At 45.2% G+C, this 23287-nt stretch overlaps 1 protein-coding gene across 2 annotated transcripts in view; it reads right to left on the reverse strand.

The window, feature by feature from the left end:
• Positions 1–19339, reverse strand: part of TTC33 (tetratricopeptide repeat domain 33) — a 415549-nt gene extending 396210 nt beyond the window's left edge. The window contains exon 1 of one of the 2 annotated variants that reach the window (XM_073621670.1): positions 19225–19339. The gene's annotated coding sequence lies outside the window, so the exon portion shown is untranslated. The remainder of the gene's footprint in view (positions 1–19224) is intronic. The other variant, XM_073621679.1, reaches the window with a different exon arrangement.
• Between the last annotated feature and the right edge of the window lie 3948 nt (positions 19340–23287).

A 23287-nucleotide genomic window follows, 5' to 3' on the forward strand; every position in this document is an offset into this window, starting at 1 on the left:
CCGTCGGAAAAAAAACATGGATTTTGTTGTCGGAATGTCCGATCAATGTCCGATCATGTGTACGTGGCATAACAGTCACTGACTGCTTTCCTGCTGAATCCTTGTTACAGATTTGTCCACCAGGAAGATTTTGGAGTCCTCCAAATACTCCAGTACTGTCAGAAACCATGAAAACAGATTGAGACAGAAGTACAGTTAAATCACATTTGTTTAATAATAAAACTAAAAGAACAAACATAGCCAAAGTTCAGTAACCGGATCGGATAGTCAGCCAAGCCAGAAGTCGGGGATCAATGTAGTGGAACAGCAAGCAGGATCTGGAGCCAGAAGGAATGTCAGCAAAGGCAGTCTTTAAATAAGAACGCAGGAGATGTTTTGTGATGTTGACCAAAGCAAAGACAGAGCTCCTCTGGACTAGATGGCTTAAGTAGGCAGGACTGAGCAGGATCATCAACAGCTGAGTAACTGTGGAGAGAGATGGGAGCTGAAAATTAGCCAACAGCTGAGCGGCCAGCTCAGAGAAGGAAGGGCTGAGCCCAGCCCTAACAAGTACATTGTTTTAAGCTCTGTTAAAGGGGGATGTTCTGGACCCCAAAACACATTTACTGCCCTTGAAGTCACTGGTTTAATTATGAAAAAAACTGTAGACTTCCAAGACATTTGTTTGGTGCAATTATTGGTTTGATTGGATGTGGGTGACCTGGGGTTGTCCAAAGCTCTGCACACCCCCCATTTTGGTGGAGAGATGCCCAACTTTAGTGATAAAGCTCACAAAATGGTTTATCATCATCTGAAAATTTGTGTCCACTGACTCCTTTCTACCAATTCCCAGCAATTTGGGTCCTGCCACTGCCCTGGAGGTTTGTGAAGGCAGAACCCAAGCCACCCACTTCTGGGATGAATAAAAATGGACGTCATTCATTGTAGAAGACACTGGTGGCACTTCATGGAGGAAACAGCAGGGGACAGTTGTGGAGCATAGAGAGGGTGATTATTGCTTTGCCACAATTTTTAATACAGAGTGGGAGTATTTTTTTTTTATTAAATAAGAAAAGCTGGAGTTCTGTTTCAGGTGCAGCATGTAAGCTCAGCTAACCAGGTGGACAAAATTTGATGGGACTAATTTATGAATTTTGATGGGACTAATTTACAAAGTTTAATGGGACTAATATATGGTTTCAATTTAACCCAGTGTGAATTAAAGTCTTGAACGTTACAGACTAAAGGTAAGTACATGCTATAAAAAAATAGGTTGAACGATCGTCCGGTTTTCCTCGATGTTTCACAGCATCGATTGGTTTGAAGAAAGAGCGACTGGCCATGCTCCGAAACATGTCCCGCTGACTCTGACGTCACTTCCGGTTGCCTGTATCACATGCTGATCCTGAATCACCTCTCTGTCTTGGATCAGAGACACAGTGTTTACCACCGCTCATTGGCTGGAACTTCCACCTGCAGCTGTCTTTACTCCCAGGAGGCATCCCAATGGATGTTATGGATTCATTGATTGTCTGTTTTTCACTTCCATCTTGTAAGTGTTTTTATCCCTCCCTTTTCATTAAAGTGTTTTTCTTACTGCACTTAGAAGCGCCTTCTTCTCTGCTTTGTTTTTCCTATAGAGTGTGCTTTCCTCTTCTTAAGTGCTGCTGTGGTGCATTAATCACATTTCAAGAGCCAGTCATTTACTGTTGTAAAAGTCTCCTTGTTATCCAGAACGCCCTATTCTCCACACTTCTTGTTTTTTTTTTGGTTCAGTCAACAGAACTAAATTTATCTATCTGCCTCGTTTGTGTCCCCCCTGCTGGGATAATGTACTCTGACAGTGGTATCCACTGTTGTCTGTCAGAATACATCAGCGGCTACAGCAACTGATCAACAAAAGTTTTCCAGTATTTTCCTTAGACAAAACTTCTATCAATCGGGGACAGCTGCACACTGATTGAAGTTCAGCAGCGGCGGGAGATGGGCGTGACGGGAGGTTGAAGTGAGGGGGAGGACGTTGTGTGCCCAGACCTTGCTGCTTCCCCTATGCTCGAGCCTGTCTGACAGCGTGGGGAAAGTGACGCCGGGAGGCTGAACAGCTGATCAGGCGGACGGATTCAGGGATCGCTCGGCACTCTGCCCGCACGTCCGCCTGTGGCTTACCTGGGATAGGATCCTACAGTGTGTTCCCCAGTGTGCTCCTGCCTAGCAGCGTGGGGAAGGGGACCCCGGAAAGCTGAACAGCTGATTGGGAGAAGGGAGACTGCGTCCACTCAGCGCTCCGCCCGTACGCTCTTTTGCGGTTCTCTCCCAGGATAGGATCCAGCAGCGTACTCCCTAGTGAGAAGGGAGGAAGCGCACACCTGGGATTGTGCAGCCGTTAGTACCCTAGAGATCCAAGGGGAGGTTCATGCTAAGATGACCAGGAAGAGGGGTGCGGAGGAGGCGGCAGTGCAGGATGGAGCCGGCGTTCACAACCAGCGTGGTCCCAAGGATAAGGCAAGTCAAGTTGCTGCTGCGAACATGGAGCGCTTTGCTCACACACCTAACCATACACCCAAGAAAGGGGGTCAGGTGAGGGGTGTGCAAACTCAGGGGCCGCAGGTCAGCCACCCTGGGGGGAGGAAAAGTCAAGGCTCAGCAGCAATAGGCACATCCGCAATATTGGCAGAATCTGCATCACAAACAGCCCTGGAAAGGGAGTGTGGACTGAGTAATGAATTAGCAGAAGGAATGGGGGTGTTAGAGAAGGAACCATCTTTAAAGGACATTCTCCTAGCAGTTAACAACTGCAAGACTTCATTATCTGACCTATCTGATCAGCTTAGAGGTATTAGGGATGATTTATTTACCCTAAGACAAGATGTGCAGGAGGTATGTGCTCGGGACTACCACTCTTGAGGGGAGACTTAGTCAGGTGGAAGATGATGTGAACCCGATGAGACAAGAAGTAAAAATCATGAGGGATCAATTGGAAATGTGTATACGTAAAATGGACGAATTAGAGAACAGGTCACGCAGGAAGAATGTAAGAGTTCTTGGTCTTCCCGAAAGAAGTGAGGGCAACAACCCCATAGAGTTTATGGAAGGATGGTTCAGAGATATGTTTAGTAAAGATTCCTTGTCAAGCTTTTTTGCAATTGAGCGAGCACACAGAGCCGCTTTCAGGGTGCCAAGGCCTCTTATTGTTAAATTCCTGTTCTTTAAGGACAAAGTCACTATTCTTCAGAAAGCAAGAGAAATGAAAAACATACAGTATAATGGCGTAAGGATTTCTTTATATCCAGATTTTTCCCCTGAGCTACAGAAACAAAGAGCAAAATTTACAGAGTGCAAACGCAGACTGCAGCAGTCTAAAATTAGTTATGCATTACTTTATCCTGCACGCTTACGCATAATAGCATTTGGGGAGGTGAAGTTCTTCAATGCTCCTGCAGAAGTATCATTATGGCTGGAGAAGAATGAAGAAAGGTTACAGCGGGGTGAAGGGACATGAGAAAATGGGATAAAAACTAGACTCTGGTGGTCCCCGTCCAGTTGAAGGCTCCTGTGGACTTTTTTTTTTTTTTTTTTTGTGTCTCCCCTTGATATATTTGTGCCTTTATAGAGCTGAGGGTATTGGGGGGCAGTACATATTTTTTTTTTAGTACACTGGTCATGTTGGGGTTAATTACCCTCTTATAAGGTTTGGGTAGCAACGTAAAGGGAAAAAAGAGTTATACTCACTTTTAGGGGGTTAATACGGTCACTTTAGAAGCCCTTGGTATGGGCCCAAGGTTGGGCAAGGGGGAAAGGGGGAAAAGGGGGGGGGGGAGAAGGGGGGGGGGGAGAAGGGGGGTGGGCAGGGAGGGATGGGGGAGAGGTTTGGGGTATGGGGTACTCAAGGGTGTATGAGGGTGGAAGATGTGTGGAGTGGAATGAAGTAAGATGTTTTGAGTTTGTACAAAAACTAAAATCACTAATCACTAATATTTTCAAACAATAGACACAATGGTTTTAGGGGTAAGAATTATTTTGAGAGGAGACAAGGTACAGGGGCAGGAGAATGATAGGTACCAAAGATGGTTGAGGGAAAATCCCAGATCGCTTTAGGCGAGTTAAGATATGCTCATGGAATGTGCGGGGGGTAAGGGATATGTCCAAAAAACAGGGAATTTTTTCTATGGCCAGGACGGGTGGTGTTAAGATACTCTGCCTCCAGGGGACTCACCTCGACAAAGATACAACTAGTGCCTTGAGGAACAGGAATTACCAAGAGCAGTATCACTCAACTCATACCTCCTATTCAAGGGGTGTGAGTGTATTGATAAATGCTGGACTGGTTTTCTCCTGCAGACAGAGTAAGATGGATGAGAATAGATGGTATGTTTTTCTTTTTTGTATTATTGAAAGTCGAGAATGTGTATTGGCTAATGTATATATTCCTCCACCATTTAATACAGAGATATTGTGCGACTTCATAAGTTTTATAGCGGATAAACCCGGGGTACTAGTCATAGTGGCAGGGGACTTTAATATGACCATGGATAACAACCAGTACCCAAAGGCCCGCTTCTCAAATTCTGTGAGGAGGTAGGGCTGGTGGATATCTGGAGGAAGTGGCATCCGGGTGTGAAGCAGTATTCATGCCACTCTAGGACGCATGCCACTTTATCTAGAATCGATCTTGTGTTATGCAATGAGGAAGCCTTAAATTTAACGGCAGAGGTAGACTACGAGCCAAGGGGGCTTTCAGACCACTCACCAGTGGCTTTCTCAATTAAAATTGGGTCGGGCTATGGTGGGGGGGGACTGGAAAATGAACCCCTTTTGGCTCGAAGTAATTGAGGATATTGGGGTAATTGCAGGTAGTTTAGAGGAATTTATAAACTTAAACTCAGGAACCGCCCCGTTGGGTATAATGTGGGACTCCCTGAGGGCTTTTCTTCAGGGGGTATTGATACAAAAAATCTCCTATGTCAAGAGACAATCACAGGTTAAGGAATATAAAGCAAAAGAAAGGGTGAAGGGAGCTGAAGTGCGGTATGTGGAGGAACCAACTTTAGTCAGATATGGTGAATGGGTAGACAGCCAGTATGAATACAGGAAATTAGTATTGGAGAAAGAGGAAAAAAGGAAAATGTTTCAGAAACAGAGTTTTTTTGGGGAAGGAGAACTAGTGGGGAGAACCCTGGCATTGATAGCTAGAGCAAATGGCCCCTCATCCACTATATCAGCAATTTAGGATAGGGAAGGGAGAATTATAAGAGCTACCCCGGAAATAGTAGAGGTATTTAAAAATTATTATGAAGCCCTGTATAGTACCCTACAAATTAATGTAGAGGGGGAAATGTGGGAGTTTTTGGAAAAACTGAAAATAACCCCTTTATCCAGCGAGGATAGGGAAGTACTGGAAGCCCCGTTGGCATTGGAAGAGTTGCAAAGGGTAACAGTAGATATGGCGACTCAGAAAGCACCAGGTCCTGATGGTCTGCCTATAGAAATATACAAGAGATATGGGGACGTATTGCTCCCAAAACTATTGGAGTTATTTAATGGGGCCATGGTGGAAGGAAGATTGCCCATATCTATGACTGAAGCCACAATAATAGTATTATTAAAAGAAGGGAAAAATCAGCTTGATGTAGCCTCATATAGACCGATTTTGCTCTTGTGCTCTGATGTTAAGATCTTGGCAAAAGCCCTGGCAACTAGGCTGAAAAGAATAATTTCTAAAGTAATACACCCAGACCAAACCGGTTTTATACCGGATAGATCTGTGAGTGTGAATATAAGGCGAGTATATTTAAATATGCAGCTGCCAATAGAGAATGGGGGGAATAGAGCCATTCTATCATTAGACGCGGTCAAGGCTTTTGACAGCCTTGAGTGGCACTATTTGTGGAAGGTATTGGCGGAATTTCAATTTGGCCCTAACTTCATGCAATGGTTAAGACTTTTATATGATAAACCGAGAGCCAAGGTTAGGGTCAATGGGGAGTGTTCTGAATGGTTCCAGTTGGGGAGGGGAATGAGACAGGGGTGCCCATTGTCACCCCTGCTCTTCGCCCTCGCACTGGAGCCATTGGCTATTGCCTTAAGAGCCTCTCAAGAATTCCGGGGATTCAAAAGAAGGAGGGAGGAGGAGAAAGTCGCAATGTATGCAGATGATATCTTGTTATTCTTGGAAGACACGCAGGTCTCTTTGAAAGCAGCTATGGGGATAATTAAAGAGTTTGGACATTTCTCTGGACTGGCAATCAATTGGGAAAAATCTGTACTTTTGCCAATAGACCCCCTTGTAGAACCTCTTCCGCAACAGGTAAACTCAATAAGAGTAGTAAGTCAAATGAGATACTTAGGGGTAAATATAACAAGAGACCCGGGGCAGTACATAACGGGAAATGTAGTTCCACTTATGGTAAAACTAAAACAGAAAAGTCAAGTGTGGGGTCGCCTTCCTCTCTTGGTGGCCGGTCGGTGCAATTTAATTAAGATGGTATGGATGCCGCAAATTTTATATGTAATACACGATTCTCCCGTTTGGATTCCCAAACACTGGGTCAAAAAATTGGACAGCATATTTAAAGAATTCATTTGGAAAAATGGGGCGGCAAGGATTCGTTTACAGGTATTGCGGCGATCGAGAGAGGCGGGGGGCCTGGCTTTACCAGACCCATGGGGTTATTTTCTTGCGGCTCAAATGCAGTATATGAGAGGTAGTAACTTGCCCAAAGAAAGGGGAGGAGAAAGTAATATACTGATGAACATTATTAGCCATGACACAATGGTGGAAGCAGTGGAGGCAGATTCTTTTGGTTCAGGTTGTTCTACAGTTCAGCTAATGGTTAGAAGTTGGGAGACCGTTAAGGCCGTGTTGGGTTATACTAGTTTCTCTGAGTTCTTTCCAATATGGAACAATAAAAATTTAAAAGAGCTCAATATGATGGGTAAAATAGAGGAATGGGACAGGAGAGGCATCCATTGCTTGGCACAGTTGTATAGGGCAGGTAGGCTGAAATCATTTCAAGAGATAAGAGAGGAGTATGCAGTTCCTAACCGACTTTTTTTTAGTTATCTGCAAGTTAGGCATGCCCTAGATGTACAATTCAGAGGGAAGGTGATAGAGTGGAGTGAAATGCCTTTGCTTAGGAAACTGGTGAATACTAGATCTTCTAGAGGGTAATATCCGATATGTATAGGAGTATAAACATAGCGGGGCAGGAGAGTGGTGGAGTCTAAAAACAGGATCAAATGGGAGAGAGATGTTGGCACAATAACGGAGGAACAATGGAAATATGTCTTAGCCCAGGGTTTCTCTTTCTCCGTCACAGGGGGTATCTCACCTGTATTTCATATATAGGTCATATTATACACCATCAAAATTATGCATGTTTGGAAACAGGCCAGACGCTAAATGTCAACCATGTGGGGATAGGAGAGGTGATTTGATACACATGTTCTGGCGATGTCCCAAGTTGCATAGGTATTGGGAAGGTATAATTGATAAAATTAATTCTGTGTTTGGGGCATCGATAGGCATGGAGGCTAGGACTTGTCTTTAGGGCTTGATGGAGAAGAATGGCATGTTAAAAGACACCCAGACTGCAATAATTAGATGTTTGTTCCAAGGAAAGAAGTTAATAGCACGGAAGTGGCAGGCAAAAGATCTCCCGATGAAGGCAGAATGGATGAAAGATGTTAAAGAAATGATTGTGAAGGAGAAATTCTGGTATGGGAAGAGAGGCAATATGAAGAAATATAAGAATATATGGAAGTTATGGCTGGAGTTGGAGCGCCCCGAGTAGAAATAAGATGGTCAGGTAGAATGGTAGGAGTGATTGCAGGTTGAAAGTCTGGGGTAGGTGGGGTGGAAGTGAGGTAAGAATGGATGGAGTGGTTGGGGGGGAGGAGGGGTGGGGCGAAGGGTGGAAAGGGGAAAAGCGATTGATTGTATTTATTTATGTGTGCTTTTGTAATGTTTTTATACGCTATGTAAACAGTGTTGTTTGGTGGATAAATATATATTCCAAATAAAAAGTATTGAATAAAAAAAAAAAGTTCAGCCAGTCTGAACCGGACAAATTAACGTATGGCCAGCTTTTTTAATTATTTATTTATTACAGGTACTTGTATAGTGCCATCAATTTACGCAACGCTTTACATATGTAGCACCCTCTAGTGTGTTACTAGTGTGAGAGCAGGTAAAACATAGTTTGGCTCAGGGCTAAGTCTGAGTCATGAAATCTGGGTCAGGGTTTACTAGAGTTCAGGGCTGGATGACTCATGCAGGCAGCTCTCTGGTGCCAATTCCGCCCCCGCCCCCAATTCTAGAAAGTTGTAGAACATTCTGGAAGCTGGAGGGCGGAGACTAGGATGGTTGTCCTGCACACTTTGGGGAGCTTAGCCAATCCCCAGGTGGTGGGCCTGGCAGGGGACTAAATGAGCCCTTAAATAAGAATGAGTTATGCCAGCAAGGGAGTCGGGTGGCAGATGGAGATGGTGTGCTGAGGGGACTGTCGGTGGCCCTTGAGGGGGTGTTCTGCCTTGGGGTGGGGCTCAGGTGCTGGCCTAACAGGATCCTGGCTGGCTCAGGTATCTGTCTCAGGTGCTGGCCTAGCAGGATCCTGGCAACAGGTGAAGCGCAATACTTTACGTCACACCGTAATTGCGCAGTGGTCTAGCGCAATTGTTTTGGAAAAAATACACTTTCTTGACTTAAAAAATAAGAAAACAGAAAAGTTAGACCAATTTATTTTTTATATTGTGAAAGATAATATTACACCAAGTAAATTGATACCCAACATGTCATGCTTCAAAATTGCGCCCACTCGTGGAATGGCGTCAAACTTTGACCCCTAAAAATCTCTATAGGCGATGTTTAAAAATTTCTACAGGTTACACGTTTAGAGTTACAGAGGAGGTCCAGTGCTAGAATTATTTCTCTCGCTCTAACAATCACGGCGATGCCTCACATGTGTAGTTTGAACGCCATTTTCATATGCCGAGCCGAGCGGGGGCCATCTTTCTCTCCCTCTGCTCCATGCCTGATAGGGAGAAGGATGCGATTGTCTCCGCCACTATTGATGGCTCCAGTATGCGGTGGAGATGACCGGAATGTGGCGGGGGTGCCCTCTCCCGCCCATGATAAAAGTGATCTTGCAGCAAATCCACTGCGGAGGCCACTTTTATCTGAAAGAGCGCCGCTCGCCGTTGTTGAAAATACCAGGGTTATGCCAGCTATCTGCTGCTGTAACAACTGTATTTAGTGTCAAAGTACCGACATACGACGGCGATTTGCGCTAAGTGGTTAACCTTGCCCTGGGAGATCTCCGGAGGAGTCAGTCGGGTAGACTGCTGAAGAGTCAGTCAGGTAGACTGGTGAAGAAGCAAGGAAAGGGATGGCCGGCACTCAGGATGACATCCAAAATGGTATTTCCTTATTGAGTACTTGTACAAAGCTGTAAAACAGCCTACGCGTTTCGGACATTAGTCCTTAGTCATGGCTAATAAAAAACCACTTAAATAATATATACAAATGTTACATGATTAACCAACACAGGTGATTTAAAAATGCAAAAGGGAAAACCGGACATGACTTGGTGCAATGGAACACATCATAGAAAATAGACATATGAGAAACCAGGCATATAAAAAGTCACCCACAATAGCATGGTACATCATAAAAATAGTGGGTGCTACATAAGGATAATATTGCCTAGATGCTAAATTAATAAAAAAAATAAAAGAAAAAAAAGCAGTTGGGTGGGCTGGTGGAGAAGCAGCCAGGTGGGCTAGCATTCCCTGCAGTTGGTAGATCTGGGAGCAGTGTCTACAAGGGAGTTGGAGGTACTCCGGGATGCAGTTCACAACACATTATGCTACTTTCTAAAGGGACAGAGAGTTCCTTGCTTTTCTAACAGAGACTGTTAGCCACCAAGAGAAGAATCAGTCAGAGTTGTACATATGGAGGAAGTTGCCCCTGGTTTTGTTGCTATCAAATTGGGCATCCAACAATTCCTATTCCCTATCCAAGTTATTACCCCCCCAATAAAACATCAAAGCAAAGCTCAAAGACTGTTCCTTGTCTCTGGAAAAAGTGTGGAAGTTACTTGTTGCCTGGCTGTGCAGCAGTGGGGGGGACCCTGCCATCTGCAACACCTACGGGGGTAGTGCTACACACTATTGTATGTTCACATCAATCCCTGTGCTCAAGGAACTTACAATCTAAAGGTCCCTACCTCACATTCATACATACATATACTAGGGCCAATTTATCCAGGAGCCAATTAACCTACCAGTATGTCTTTGGAGTGTGGGAGGAAACCCACGCAGGCACAAGAAGAACATGCAAACTCCAGGCAAGTAGTGCCATGGTTGGGATTTGAACGGATGACCCTAGTGCTGCTAGGCCGAAGTATTAACCACTTAACCACTGTGCTGCCACATGAGCTTTCTCATACCTACAAGCAAAAGCCACTGTTATAAAACTGAGGTGCAGAAGAGAAGTGGACCAGGGAGTGGCTGCCCTAGTTGGGAATCTGCATATTAGCACCAACAACTAGGGGCACATAGATAACCCCACCTGGCATACCAACACATGACCAAGTGCGATAAAGGTGAATATCAGCAGATGAGGAGTTTATTCCTACAAAAGAATCTACCACTTTGTGCAAAATGACAGATTCTCTTTAATCTTTAATCTTTTCAAAGATTCTGCTGGACTACTACGGATAATAGCTCCTCTTTTGTTCCTATTTTATCATATTTTATTATAAATTATCTCCCTGAATGCACATGTACATGTGTTCTAATAACAGTGATAAAAAGAGGTTATAACTGCATATAAAAAACTGAATGATAGAATGCCAAGCAACCAAACCACATTTAAGCCTCGTACACACAATCGGATCGTGGGCCAACAAAACCGTGGAATTTGGCTGTTGGCTCAAACTTGTCTTGCATACACGCGATCACACAACTGTTGGCCAACAATTAGGAACGTAGTGAGGTACTACATGGTTTTTCAGCTCTTTAGCGCCACCCTTTGGGCTCCTTCTGCTAATTTTTTGTTAGTAGAAGTTTGGTGAGTGTTGATTCGCGCTTTTATTTTCACATTTTTCATTTAGCGCTTTTCATTTTGTTCTTTTCAGTTCGTTTCTGAACAGCCGTTCATCAACCAGACATGTTGCAGAATCGGAGGAGATAACGTGTTATTTATTATTGGCCTTGGAGTTATTGCTTTGACATTATTTTTTTTGGTTGAATAATAATGATTTGATTTGGTAAGTTCTATTGGCAGATAGCACGTCTAATTTTATTTGTTTTCTTTTTTTAATGCACAATAAAAAAAATTGTGTAGACTAATACTTGGCTATGTGTTTTACTTCAAATGACAGTTTGGGAGTAGGCAGTTACATTTAAAAAAATACAATGTAAAATTGACAAGTGACACCAACATAGTTGCATCTTTGATCTTAAAAACTACGGGATAATGGTGTTGTGGTAACTTGCCCAAATTTAAAAAAAAAAAAAAAAAAAAAAAAAAAAGCATAATAATATTATTCTTGATATCACTAGAAAAAAAAAGCCTTTATAAATTTGTTTGCATTAACTCCATCAGTATCACCAGCAAAGCAGCTTCATTATTATCCCATTAAAGAAGAAGAGAATTGTGCGCTGCATTTGGAGATTTCATAATTTGCCACGTCACAAATGTTAATTCTCCATTACAACCGCTTCTGGCTCTTCCTTGCTTCCGAGCATGCGTGTTTGTACTTTGGACTTTTGTCCGACGGACTTGTGTACACACACTTGGAAAATCCGACAACAGACATTTGTCCGTGGAAAATTTGAAAACCTGCTAGCCAACATTTGTTGGCGGAAAGTCCGACAACAATTGTCTGATGGAGCGCACACACAGTCGGATTTACCGCCAACAGCCTGTTATCGAACATTTCCCGTCGTAAATTCCGATTGTGTGTACATTCTTCGTAATGGCAATATTGGTACTTAAGGAGGAAACCCACGCAGGCACAAGAAGAACATGCAAACTCCAGGCAAGTAGTGCCATGGTTGGGATTTGAACGGATGACCCTAGTGCTGCTAGGCGGAAGTGCTAACCACTTAGCCACTGTGCTGCCACATGAGCTTTCTCATACCTACAAGCAAAAGCCACTGTTATAAAACTGAGGTGCAGAAGAGAAGTGGACCAGGGAGTGGCTTCCCTAGTTGGGAATCTGCATATTAGCACCAACTAGGGGCACATAGATAACCCCACCTGGCGGACTTTCCGCCAACAAATGTTGGCTAGCAGGTTTTAAAATTTTCCACGGACAAATGTCTGTTGTCGGATTTGGCTGTCAGCAGTCCTCCAGAAAATGTATTACCGTATATACTCGAGTATAAGCTGACCTGAATATAAGCCGAGGCACCTAATTTTACCACAAAAAACTGAGAAAACGTATTGACTCGAGTATAAGCCTAGGGTGAGAAATGTGCAGCTACTGTAAGTGGAAAAGAGGGTCAACAATGCCCATGTGCAGCCTCACAGTGCCCATTTGCAGCCATAGGTCCCCCGAACTTCAAACTCGGTAGTTAAGGGTTCCTAGATGCCCCTTAGCTGCAGCCAAAATTTGGGGTCTCTGAACCCAAAGGGTCCCGAAATGACATTGCTGCAGATGGACACAGTTGACCAACTTTGGGGCCCCGTATCTCAGGGCCACTTGGTGCTAGGAACCCCAAATTTTGTGTGCAAACCCAGAGGAACTAGCACTATAACATATTTAAAGCTTGGGGCTCCTAGCACCAAGTGGCCTTGAGATACGGGGCCCCAAAATTGATTCGGAAAATGTCAAGCACTTTTCTGCAGCAGAGAATGACATTTTCCGAACAGACTTTGGGGTATGTTGTAGTGCTAGTTCCACTGGGTTTGCACACCAAATTTGGAGTTCCTAGCACCAAGTGGCCCCGAGATACGGGGCCCCAAAGTCAGTTCTGAAAATGTCATTCTCTGCTGCAGAAAAGTGCTTGACTAGAGTATAAGCCGAGGGGGGCACTTTCAGCACAAAAAAATGTGCTGAAAAACTTGGCTTATACTCGAGTATATACAGTAAATTCTAGAGCACACAACCAACGTGGTGTCATACTCCAATATTACTCCGGTCCAAGAAAGTCATTTATTATTTGAGGCTGGGTTGACACTTGAGAACACAGCGGCTCACAGCAGGAGTCCGGTGTGTCCCTGTTCAACGTTTCAGGTCTGATTTCAGCCCAAATTTTTGGCTGAATTCGGACCTGAAAGGGACCAAAAGACGCACAGGGCTCCTGTGCAATTCGCACCGGAGCCACTGCGCTGTGGAGATTTGTGAATTGGCTCCATAGAGAGCCGGTCACACTCTCCTGACATGTGAATTGGATGCAGGGAACCCACATCCAATTCCCACTAATGTGAACCCAGCTTTAAGGCAAGCAACTGAATATTCTGTGGATGTTATACATGAAGACAAGGCCATCTGTAATAAAACTGCGCTTAAAATGTTTTAACATCACATTTCCAGAAAAAAGTTAAAAGCAACAATAAATAATTCTGATGCTTTTCTATGTGCCAGAATTTTAGTCAATCAATAATCATTATTTATAATAAAATGGTTGGAAGTGTACGTAAATCAAAAAACTAAATTGAGCTCCATCCAAATTATTTTTTGGCAAAAGGTGGAAAGAGTGAGAACCTCTGTTTGCATTTTATTGATTCCACCCAGAAAGGGGAAATGCAGAGGGACACAGAGCACAATAAAACCCTGGGCCAAGGCCGTAGCCCTTCACCACTCTGCCAAAATAATAAAATGAGGTTTTACCGTAGATGGAATTTATGTTTTAATGGTGTGTTTGGATGGCATCACAGTGTAAATTGAGTCTGCATCTCATTTGTATTGTGTTTTAGCACAGGGGTCCTCAAACTTTGAAAACAAAAGGGCCAATTTACTGTCCTTCAAACTCTAGAGGGGCTGCACTGAGGACAGTGGAAGTAGAAAATGCCCTGGAATTTGTGGGCATAAACAATGCCATAGGCTTGGTGGTCAGTGAGAGTGTAAAAAAAAAATGATATAATTGGCATCAATGGGAGGAATAGTGCTCCATCATTGGTGTCAGTGGGACGAATATTACCCCATCATTGGTGTCAGTGGAGGGAATAGTGCTCCATCATTGGTGTCAGTGGGAAGAATAGTGTCCCATCATTGGTGTCAGCGGTTAGAATAGTGTCCCACCTTTGGTATCAGTGGTAAGAATAGTGTCCCATCATTGGTGTCAGTGGAAGTATTAGTGCCCCATTATTGGTGTCAGTGGAAGGAATAGTGTCCCATCATTGGTGTCAGTGGAAGAAACGGTGTCCCATCATTGGTGTCCGTGGAAGGAACGGTGCCCCATCATTGGTGTCCGTGGAAGGAACAGTGCCCCATTATTGTTGTCAGTGGAAGGAATAGTGTCCCATCATTGATGTCAGTAGTAGGAATACTGCCCCATCATTGGTGTCAGTGGGAAGAAAAGTGCCCTATTATTAGTGTCAGTGGAAGGAATAGTGTCCCATCATTGGTGTCAGTGGTAAGAATAGTGTCCCATCATTGGTGTCAGTGGTAAGAATAGTGTCCCATCATTGGTGTCAGTGGTAAGAATAGTGTCCCATCATTAGTGTCGGTAGTAGGAATACTGCCCCATCATTGGTGTCCGTGGAAGGAATAGTGCCCCATTATTGGTGTCAGTGGTAAGAATAGTACCCCATCACTGATGTCATTGGTAAGAAAAGTGTCCCATCATTGGTGTCAGTGGAAGGAATAGTGCCCCATTATTGGTGTCAGTGGTAAGAATAGTGCCCCATCATTGGTGTCAGTGGGAAGAATAGTGTCCCATCATTGGTGTCAGTGGAGGGAATAGTGTCCCATCATTGGTGTCAGTGGTAAGAATAGTGTCCCATCATTGGTGTCAGTGGTAAGAATAGCGTCCCATCATTGGTATCAGTGGAAGGAATAGTGTCCCATCATTGGTGTCAGTAGTAGGAATACTGCCCCATCATTGGTGTCTGTGGAAGGATTAGTGCCTCGTATGACTGAAGAAATAGTGACCCAAAGGCCAGATAAAGGCATACATGGGTCCACATCAGGCCCCTAGTGGGCCTCAGTTTGGAGACCCCTGTTTTAACATATTGCACTAGGTCAGTTTAGAGAACTGTAATGCAAACAATAAAGACCCCCCCTGACAGGAGAGCAGCCGATCGGTTCTCCTCTACTCGTGTCTGTCAGACGCAAATGAGGAACAGCCGATACACGTTTTTTCCTGTATAAACTGTGATCAGCCATGTCCAATCATGGCTGATCACAGTGAAAACAGGAAAAAACATGTATCAACCGTGATTGGACACGGCTGATCACGTGGTAAAGAGCCTCCGTCAGAGGCTCTTTACCGAGATCGGTGTTGCGGCGTCAGACTGACACACCAATGTAACGTTTCATTTTCCCATCGCACACGTTCCTGGTATAAGCTCTAAAGGTTGGGTGCTGTAGCAACAACCAGCTGGATACTGGTTCAAGTCACAATGTAGATATTTGCCAGCACACCAAGGATCAGCACAAGGTGGCGTCCAAACGGTTTAGTTTATTGCACGATCACAACACAAAGAGGTGCCTGATGAAGGGGTCCTGCGTGACTCCGAAACATTGCACCTCTTTGTGTTGTGATCGTGCAACCGGATACATAGCAGGGTGTGTGGAACAGCTGCTCTGTCCTCAGCTCTCACCGTGTAGTCCATGGTGGTCATCCTCCTCACCTGGATCCATTATCACCCAGAGAGCAGAGGGAAGCGCTGACATCCAGCTACAACTCACACTGCCCAACTGAGACAGGGAGCCGCCCCCCTCTGCACAGGGCCCGCCCCTGACACCCGATCCACCCCGCGGACGAAGGACACACCCGATCCCATCCAATCAGCTTCACGGCAGCACACGCCCCAGGAGATGGAAGGCCCAGCCTCTTTAGGACAGGGACCGCCTCCAAGACTCGCCCAGTGAGTAGAACTCCATTGCCCAACTCTCAGACTGAGAACCCACCTACCCACCCAGCCTCAGCACCAGGCTTGGAACGTGCGAGATGATGTCAGTGAATGGGCTGACAAAAGCCCAGGTGCCAGGACACAATTTCTAGTCGCCATGGCGCCTGGGACTTGTCGAGCCCTGCCTGGCAGTGTTCTGACTTCACTAGCCGCATGCTTTTTCTAAGACAGAGACAGCCAGTCAAACAGCATTTCCACAAAGAGAATAGCATGGCAGCCTCCACATTCCACTTCTCTGGGGCAGACTCGTATTATGGAAAGGGCTTCCACTGCTGGAAATATTAATAGATGGTGTTTCTATAGGAATGAATGCCGGGAAACTCTCACTGAAGAGGCTGCTTGAGGTCTTCCTTGTTCTTCCCATTATACGGGGACATCATGCTGTCCTTTCCTCCCAATGACGCTCCTTCCACCCTCTCACACAGGCTTCTGATGGACACTACAAGTGGCCACTTTAACCACCAGGAAACCAGCCCTGAGAAATGACATGCAGCCATTGTTGGAGTGCATGCATGAAGACAGGAAGTGGCTGCAAGGAGGCTGCAGATCAGCAGCACTGAGATGCAACAACGAAGGAAAAAAAGATTTTTTTTTTGTTTTTTTTTGTAATGGCAATGTTTCTTATACTGGGAGATTTAACAGGCTAAAGTCATTCAGTTAGGCCCCGAATAGCGTTTTCTGGGGTCCCTCGCCCGCTCTCCTAGCTCCTCCCCCTCTCAGATAACCCCCTGGGAGAAGCACTCTCCTGGGGGGATACCTTGCGGGCGCGCTCCCGAGTCCTGCATTCGGCGTCCATAGCCGCCAAGTGCAGTACTCGGCCCCGCCCCCCACGTCATTGGATTTGATTGACAGCAGCGCGAGCCAATGGCTGAGCTGCTATCAATTTATGCAATGAAGAGCCAAGAAGCCCGGGCAACGATTGAGCGCGGGACTTTCGAGGGCTCAGGTAAGTAAACCGGGGGGGGGGGCTGGTAATCATCAGATGTTTTTCATCTTAATGCATAGGATGCATTAAGGTGAAAAAACATAAACCTTTACAACCCCTTTCACTACTTGTGGACATTTACGGCGATGGGGCGGCCAATCTGCGCCAGATCACGTATATGTATGTGATCTGCCATTTCCGGGTAGGGAGAGCGCACTGCCCCATTGGTGCTGTGATCTCCTATGTCGCAACTCAGTTAAGCAGGTCCCAGCCAAGGATTTATGGCCAGGACCTGCTGATCAGCTTAGCGAATCACAGTACAGAGCCCTGTGTTCAGGAACAACACAGAGCAGAGATTATACATAGTTAGGCACACAGTTAACCCTTTCATTGCTCCTAGATGTTAACCCCGTCCCAGCCAGCGTCATTAGTACAGTGACAGTGTATATTATTAGCACTGTTCACTGTATTAGTCTCACTGGCGATGTCAGTTCCCACACAGTGTCAGTTAGTGTCAGATTTTCTGCCACACTATCACAGTCTCATTTTAAGTCGCTGATCACCGCCATTACTAGTATAAAAAAAAAAAGTAAATAAAGACTCCAGTATAAATCCCATAGTTTGTAGACGCTGTGACTTTTATACAAACCAATCAATAGGCACTTATTGGGATTTTTTTTTTTTTTTAAACCAAAATATGTAGCAGAATACATTTTGGCCTAAATTTATGAAGAAATCTGTTTTTTTCTTTTTACATTTTCTTTTTTTTTATTGGATATGTTTTATAGCAGAAATTTTTTTCAAAATGGTCGGCCTTTTTTTTGTTTATAGCGCAATAAATGAAAAAACGCCTAGGTGATCAAATACCACTAGAGTTGTATGCCGGCGGAATTGCCAGATAAAGTAGCTCCTTGCTAGATAGCAAAAAAATGGCCTGGTCATGGGGGTAAAATCTTCTGGGAGGTCAAGTGTTAAGGCTGCATTCACATGTACCCGCTCGCGATTTTGGTTGACCGGTTTGCACGTAATTCTGTGCGTCGCATTCACTTCATAGCCTGCCCTATGAGCGCTTGTTGCCTGAAAAGAAGCTCACGCTCCGTTTTGGAACGATCGTGGAAGAATTGCATCGCGTTTGGGGTGACATTAGGGTACCTTCACCCTGGGGTAGGGGTCCGTTAGCGGTAAAGCTTTTAGCGGCTCTTTACTGCCTTTTGGTGGCACTTTGAAACCCCGTTAGCGGCCGAAGAAAGGGTTAAAAGTGCCCGTGTTGCGGCGCTTCGGAAGCCCTGCCCATTAATTTCAATAGGCAGGGGCGTTGCAAACACGGCTCCAAAGAAGCTGCCTGCAGGACTTTTTTTTCCCCGTACCGCAGGCGCACCGCCCCAGTCTGGAAGCAGAGAGAGGCGCCTCAGCGTGAAAGGGGTCTTACAGACTAATGGCACCCAAAAGCGTGTCACGTGTTTTGCCGCGATTTGGGACCTTGAGTTACAATCTCAGCGATTCCGCCTGCGATCCCAAATCATGAGATGTGAACGGGGGAGACTCAATGATTGTAAGCTAGGCTTACACTAGCAGCAGTGCTTGTGCCCCTCTGAAAAGTGATCTGCGCTCAGATCACTTTTGACAGGCAGTAAGGCGGCAACAGCCCGCCAATCGATTGCCTGTTTTAACCCTGTAAATGGCGCACCACCATGTTACAATTACACGTGGTTGCGGTGCTGCCCCGTTATCTTGCTACTGGGGGGTACTTTTTGTATCCAGACACAGATACTAAGACCAAAGCAGACACAATCTGGGGGGAGCTGTTCATGGCAACCTATCAGCTTCTTTCTTTCATTTTCAAAGCTTATGTGAGCAAGCTGAAGATAGAATGTGATTGGTTGCCAGGCTCCAGATTTCCTATATCCCACCCCCCCCCCTCAGATCATCTATCCAGATCTGTGCACCAGATCAGGACATGTGTCTGAGTCCACCAATAGATAACTGGCATAGATAGTCATTGGTCACATGACTGCCTATTAATCACCTTTCTAGAGACTACGGGGGTCCCTACCAACCAATCACAACTGCTATTCCATTGATCGCTACAATCTGATTGGTCCCTGCGCCGTGCAGCTCATCTCCCCCCAGGGATCGGTGTAAGTATCGGAGTATACACAGCACGGAGCCCCCAGCACTGTACATGTGATCCCAGCCCCTGTGTACACCGGCCCCGGTCCCCGCTCCCCACCATTACCTGCACTGTGCCCGGCTCTGTCTCTTCCTCTATGCAGCTCTGTCAGGGGGCGGGGCTTCCTACAGCGGGGAACACGGGACAAACATAACTTACCCGGGGAAAGGGAGGAGAGGCCGAGGAAGATTAAAACTCCTCTTATTTCTCTAGGAAATTGTCATGGTTGGCCATAACAAATCCAACCCTTCACAGATCAGCTGTGCATGATAGCTCACAGAGAAATACAGCAACATACAGAGCCTTCCAGGTGAAAAAAGAAGCCCATAGATCCTTCCAGGTGTACAAAGCACCCCATAGAGCCTTCCAGGTGTAAAAAGAACCCCATAGAGCTTTCCAGATGTACAAAGCACTCCATGGAGCCTCCCAGGCGTTTAGAGGACTTCATAGAGCCTTCCAGGTGTATAAAGAACTTCACAGAACCTTCCAAGTGTATAGAGAACCACAGAGCCTTCCAGGTGTATAGAGTACTTCATAGAGCCCTCCAGGTGTATCAAGAACCTTAAAGAGCCTTCCAGGTGTATAGAGAACCATAGAGACTTCCAGCTGTATAGAGGACTTCATGGAGCCTTCCAGGTGTATAGCTAAACTCATATAGCCTTCTGTGTGTATAGAGAACCTCAAAGAGCCTTTTAGATGTATAGAGGTCTTCTTAGAGTCTTCCAGGTGTATAGAGAACCTCATAGGGCCTTCCAGATGTATAGAGAACTTCATAGAGCTTTCCAGGTGTATAGAGAACCTCATAGAGCCTTCCAGGTGTATAGAGGACTTCATAGAGCCTTCCAGTTATATAGAGAACCTCATAGAGCCTTCCAGGTGTATAGAGAACCACAAAGCCTTCTAGGTGTATATAGGACTTCATAGAGCCTTCCATGTGTATAGAGAACCTCATAGAGCCTTCCAGGTGTATAGAGAACCTCAGAGCCTTCCAGGTGTATAGAGGACTTTATAGAGCCTTCCAGGTGTATAGAGAACCTCATAGAGCCTTCCAGGTGTATACAGAACCTCATAGAGCGCTCCAGGTGCTTAGAGAACCACAGAGCTTGCTAGGTGTATAGAGGACCTCATAGAGCCTTCCAGGTGTATAGAGAACCTCTTAGAGTCTTCCAGCTGTATAAAGAACCTCATAGAGCCTACCAGGTGTATAGGGAACCACAGAGCCTTCCAGGTGTACAAAGGATCTCATAGAGCCTTCTAGGTCTATAGAGGACCTCATAGAGCAGCCTTCCGGGTGTATAAAGGACTTCATAGAGCCTTCCAGGTGTATAGAGAACTACATAGAGCCTTCCAGATGAATAGAGGACCTCAAAGATCCTTCCCGGTATATAGAGGACCTCTTAGAGCCTTCCAGGGTGTATAGAGGACTGCATAGAGCCTTCCAGGTGTATAGAGGACTACATAGAGCCTTCCAGGTGTATAGAAGACCTCATAGAGCCTTCCAGGTGTATAGAAGACCTCATAGAGCCTTCCAGGTGTATAGAGGACCTCATAGAGGCTTCCAGGAGTATAGAGGACCCCATAGAGCCTTCCAGGTGTATAGAGGACTACATAGAGCCTTCCAGGTGTATACAGGACCTCATAGAGCCTTCCAGGTGTATAGAGAAGAGAAAAGTTCCCCCAAGGTGGGGTTTTTAGGCATTAAATGAGGCTATCTCTTTTGCCCCCTTCCTCAAGGGAACAAAACGCAATTGCGACGAGAATGACGTCATTTCGGGGCCCCTGGCTCTTCCCGAACGCCACGGAAGCCACACGCGGCTGTCGTGATGACGGCCATGCCCCCTGCAACGGTCCTATTGGTCGTTTGGGCACACACCTGTGGGAGATCCACGATAACAAGTATACGCCCCAGTAACGAGTATACGCCCCAGTAAGTAGCATATATATGGGCGGCAAGGATTCAGAACTTCTAGCTCTTTCTTGCTGGATGGGTCTGAAGTCTATGCAGCTCCTGCACTGTAAGTATACCTCAGCAGTATGATTCTTGCACCATTCTGGTCCAATACATTTACTTTTTACTGTTGCTGATCACCTGCAGTGACATTTTTTCTATACGTATATATTTCAGACTGGTCGACTCTTACTGGACACTGATTCACGGAGCCTGACACAGCTTGCAACCAATCCCGGGCTATGCTGCAAACCACAGTCTGATTACATAGGGCAGTATGGTGCAGTCTCATATATGCCTCAATACCTGCTAGGTAATTTTTGGGTTTACCTTATCTCTTGCTGATTTTTGCGGTGCACTTTTCTTCATCTCTTTGGGCACCCGTGTTAGTGTCCCTTACTTCTCATTGTCACTTACCTCACCTGGTTCATGCACTTTATACTCACCTCTCCTCACTCTCACCTTAACAGGCATGTTCACGAACCTTACTTCTCCCCTTTTCCTTCCCCTCACCTTGTTTGTTTTTCCATCACTCTTTCTTCTTTTCATCACCCTACACCCACCATTATCTCCACGCATTGGTTTAAATTGCGTTGCTGTATACCACTATAACCCTCCATATAACCATTTCAAGGAAATAGTTTTTCCATTATTTTTATAATTTTTTTACATACAAACCCTTGGAATATTTGGAGGCCTCCATGTACACCTATGGCATACATGGAGATGTGTGCTTCCCTGTTGGCTAATTAACTATTTCATTGACCAACAATATTCTAACTTCTTCTACATACTATGGGCGTTTGACTGAGTTTGTGTTTGGATTCTCACCACAGGTGTGGCGCCCTTTTTTCCACCAATTGGTTGACCTGGCGGGAGGCGACCTATTAGTGTGACTTCTCGTAAGTCACATCTTTGGGATACTGCCCCGTGCCTGGTTGCTGCTGCGGTGGAGGTGTTCCGGGACCCCTTGGGGAAAGAGAGCAAGCAGTTTTTAAACAGATCTCCATGTAGGAGGCCTTTTTTCCTTGCTGGACATACGTTGTCGGGTAACTATATCAAATATGTGCACCATATATTAACGTTACTGTGTGTGGATTTTTACATGTGTACCTACATTAAGTATCTCTCGGCAGACTGACCCTCTGAAGAAGACCCTTGGTATAAGGGTTGAAACGCGTCAGGCTCACATTCCCAATTTCGACATTTGTTGGTCAATGTTGTTATGGAATTATGTCTGCAAATGTATGTTTAGCTCTATAAGTTTGAAAGTACTTCCTACTGGAGCTCATTTCTTTTCAATATTCATGTGATACTATTTTTGCAAAATAAATACGGTTATTTTTTTTATACATTTTTGATGTGATTTGCTGCCTAAAAACCCCACCTTGGGGGAACTTTTCTCTTCTCTGTTCAATTTGAGGGGTGAGCAGCACTTTTTTCTCTTCTCTTGGTGTTCTCTCTTTGCTATCCAGGTGTATAGAGAACCTCATAAAGCCTTCCAGGTTTATAGAAAACTTCATATAGCCTTCCAGGTGTATAGAGGACTTCATAGGGTCAGCCAGGTGTTTAGAGAACCATGGAGCCTTCCAGGTATATAGACAACCATGGTGCCTGCCAGATGTATAGAGGACCTCATATAGTCTTCCACGTGTATAGAGGACTTCATAGAGCCTTCCTGGTGTATAGAGGACTTCATAGAGCCTTCCATGTGTATAGAGGACATCATGGAGCCTTCTAGGTGTATAGAGAACCATGGTGCCTGCCAGGTGTATAGAGAACCATGGAGCCTGCCAGGTGTATAGAGGACCTCACAGAGTGTGCTGGGTGTATAGAGAACCATGGAGCCTGCCAGGTGTATAGAGAACCTCATAGAGCCTTCCAGGTGTATAGAGACCATCATAGAGCCTTCCAGATGTATAGAGAACCTCTTAGAGCCTTCCAGCTGTATAAAGAACCTTTTAGAACCTGTCAGGTATATAGAGAACCTCATAGAATCTGCCAGGTGTATAGCGAACCTCATTGAGCCTTCCAGGTTTATAGAGAACCACAGAGCCTGTCAACTGTATAGAGGACCTCATAGAGCCAGCTAGGTGTATAAAGAACCATGAAGCCTGCCAGGTTTAGAGAGAACACCATAGAGCCAGCCAGGTGTATAGAGAACCATGGAGCCTTCCAAGT

This window comes from Aquarana catesbeiana, linkage group LG01 (assembly GCF_042186555.1).
Source record: "Aquarana catesbeiana isolate 2022-GZ linkage group LG01, ASM4218655v1, whole genome shotgun sequence".
Taxonomy (NCBI): domain Eukaryota; kingdom Metazoa; phylum Chordata; class Amphibia; order Anura; family Ranidae; genus Aquarana; species Aquarana catesbeiana.